We start from the raw sequence: 3,534 nt of genomic DNA, 5'->3' as shown, positions 1-3,534 counted from the left end.
CATTCAGATTTTTCCTCCCATTTGATAATCATCAACAAATGCATTTAATAGTTCAGTATAGCAGTCATCACCACAGACCTAGCCCAGGTGTTAGCTAGGTTATTTCACTTCTAGGTTAATCCCAGGGAAAGCTGTCTGTGTCCACAGCCTAGGACCTCTTCTGCAGTGTCTGCCAGGCTCACCTGCATGGGAACTGTGGGAAGAAGGTGACTGTATGGATGCCCAAATTCCTCCCTGGAAGGTGGATGCTGGAAACTGAAGCTCTGACCCAGGCACAGCAGAGGGAAGGAGGGAAGCTCTGGTCCTTGAGCCAGACTCAGGACCCCAAATGCAACAAGTAGTCTCTTTCTAGCCCAAGGTTGCAAAGTCTGAGGGAACACAGCAGAGGCACTACTTACAGCTCACGGCACCTGCTCATTGGGCAGCTCCCTGACCTCTAAGCACCTGCTGGGCCCCAAGAGACTCAGAGGATGACAGAAAGCTGTTTTCTGGCATTTGTCTCCCAAGAGACCATGATGGACTCAGCTGAATTCTCTTTCTCTTTCGCCTGCTCTGGGGCAATTGGAAATAGCTGCCATTTAGTTCTTCACTTTAAACTGTTTTGCTCAGTGAGACAAAACAGTTTCCTTAAGACAATTATGTATTTCCCATAATTGTTGTAGTAATTTCTGAATATAAAAATAATGCAGAAATGTGTAAAGCATCTTGAGATGCGATTGTTGATTCTACTCTTGGGAAACTGATGTCTCTAATTCTTTACTTGTTGAATATGATGTTTAGTGGTACACCAAGCCAATGACTAACGTTGTAGTTAATATTTTTAAACCCAACTTCAATTGTCATATGCCCTAAATAAATGAAAATATTTTCCTTAAAATATCTTTTAAAAATAAGTAATTTTAAAAGTGAAAAGTATATTTAAAAAAATAAAAGTAAAATCACACTATTCAATTTGACAACCTAAGAGTTGGATATAGTGTGGAAGTACATCGGTGAACCATTCCATCAGATGTCCTAGGACCCCAGAACTCATACACTCTCAGCTTACAGAGAGTACTAGCAGGAGGCACACTTCCTGTGAAGGACTGTGGCTGCTTCGCTGGCCAAGCATGGCTGAGAATGAGCAGTGCCTCCCTGTGCCTCCTTTCTCCTTAGTTGCCGGTAGCCAATCTTATCCCCTTCCTCAGTTAATTCATTTGATTGGCAGAATCCATTCCTGAAACATATGTTTCTTTCTTTCCTCTACGCTGATTGTAACTTCATTTCCTTGTTTGCTACCTTTAGAGGGGCTTTTGTGGTTGCCTGGGTAACCTGCCTAGTACATATATAACCTGTTGAGTTCAATAAAGTGTGCATTGCTTCATTGGCTTTGCATCCCTTGTGTCCTGATCTCACTCCATATTTATGGTACACAAATTTGCTCTTAACTTTTCAAACAAGTATTTAGCAAGGATGACAAAGTGCAATTGTGACAAGATTTATAAATCATGAATTTAACATCATGAATGAAGAGTTAGGGAAAGATGAAGCCTTCTGTCCAATAGGCAGGAATCTTGTCTGTCCCTCCCAAGAGCATTGACTAATGTGGGGTATGATTAAAACAGCATAGAAAAAGTATATGGGATAAAGCAAAAGGCTCAGAATTTTTCAATAAATATGCAAGATTTCAGACGCATGTCACATTAGTCTAGGTCGTTTTAGTTTATGTGGCTGTAGTATGTTGACACAATGCTTCCACCATCACGAGTAGATACAGATGGGAAGATGATAGAGTCTTTAGACCCTGCCCAACTGAGGGATTGGTTGGTTGGTTGGTTGGTTGGTTGGATTGTTGTTTCTTGTTTTGTTTCATGGTGCAGCTAACAGATTCCTTAACTCATGCCACAGAGTAAATGATGCTCCAGCAAGTAGCAGTAATCTTCTAGGCTGCCACCCAACACATCATTGGTCACACGTGGGCACAAATGTCTTCTCATGGGCACTCGGAGCAGAGCTGGCTAGTGATGGCCACAAGCAGGACCACAACCTTCCGAAGATTTGCTTCTTTTCTTGGCTCACATGAGCCCTATTCCTAGCCAGATCTCCTGCTAAGTCTGGGTGTTAGAGACCCTCTTGGGACCCTGACATTGTCAATACTGCTTTGAGGCATCTCAGGACAGACAACTACCCCAGGCCACGCCAGCTCCCATAGCCAACAACTCTGCAGATCGGAGGTTTTACAAATATTGTTTTGTCAAACTTTTAAAAAGTAATCATGTGGAAATTCCTTTTCAGAGGCAGAGAGAGAGGCTCACAATAGATGAGTTTAGGCCTGAGCCAGAAGCCAGGATTCAGCCCTGCTCTCCCATGGGCATGGCAGAAACAGTTACTTGAGCCACCATGGCTGTCTCTGAAGGGGTTATGCATGGATATTTTAAATCTTATTAAGTAGTGTCTTCTGAAAGGTTTTGCAAAATACCATCACCTCCAAGTGTCTCACCTTCCAGGAGTCTCATGGGATGAATTACACCAAGAACAAGTTTATGATAACATATTGTCCTACCAGGAGTAGGAAGAATTCTCAGAACACCAATGAAGAAACAGGAATTTTCACAAAATTTCTTTTCCAGCACTGAGGAAAGCAACATTGCATCAAGTGAGTTGAACAAATGGATGGGGATGTTCTTGTGAATTTTTAAAATTTCATTTCTTAAATTTCAACAGATAGAAAGAGAACAGCTTTCAGGATTCTCATAAATAGAATTTGAAGAAATTAGTCATATTTCCCTGCTTCAATATCCTCTTTCTTCCTTTTCTTCTATAATTAATGTAGTAATGTAGTTTAAATATTTTAATCATAGTCTTATTGTCAAGTAAATATCAGAATGACTACTGCTGCACAGGAGTATTGACAAGGGTTAATACAATAAACAGGTCAGAAGATGCCAGTTCCACTCTTACATATCTTGTTCTTATATGTGTGTTATATATGAACTATCATATATAAGAAAAAGCATAAAATATATATCTATTTGTTCTGATTGCAATAAAACATCAAAACATTTCACTATGCTGATTCTTAAATGTATGTTATCTAAAAAATAATCTCCTAAGAATACAGGAGAATATTGAATGGGCACATAAGATGTTATTTGATAAGAAATTATATCGAGAGAACTGTGGACCTTTGAATTGAGCACATTTAACTTCTTGCACTTCGAAGAATATGCATAAGACTATGCTAATACAGATTCCCATCAACAGAGCATGTGGTACAAACGTATCATGGAATAACACAGCCACGAAAAGAATGAAATCTTATCTTTTTGCATTAAATTTGGTGCAAATGGATATCAGTTTGCATACCAAAAAAGGTCACTCCAAAAGCAAATATAAGTGGTAGTTCAATAGAATGTAACATACATGAATTCATTATAAAAATGTATAGGCACTCTGAAAGATACACATGGAATTAAAAGTCATATAGCACCTAAAATGTGCTCATTGACTCTTGTTGTCCATGAAATTTGTGAGTCCCCTTGGATTTCTGAAACA

Source organism: Ochotona curzoniae, unplaced genomic scaffold, assembly GCF_017591425.1.
Source record: "Ochotona curzoniae isolate NIBS_2020 unplaced genomic scaffold, NIBS_Ocur_1.0 scaffold_274, whole genome shotgun sequence".
In the NCBI taxonomy this organism is placed as follows: domain Eukaryota; kingdom Metazoa; phylum Chordata; class Mammalia; order Lagomorpha; family Ochotonidae; genus Ochotona; species Ochotona curzoniae.
Note: the sequence above shows the minus strand (reverse complement) of the source record.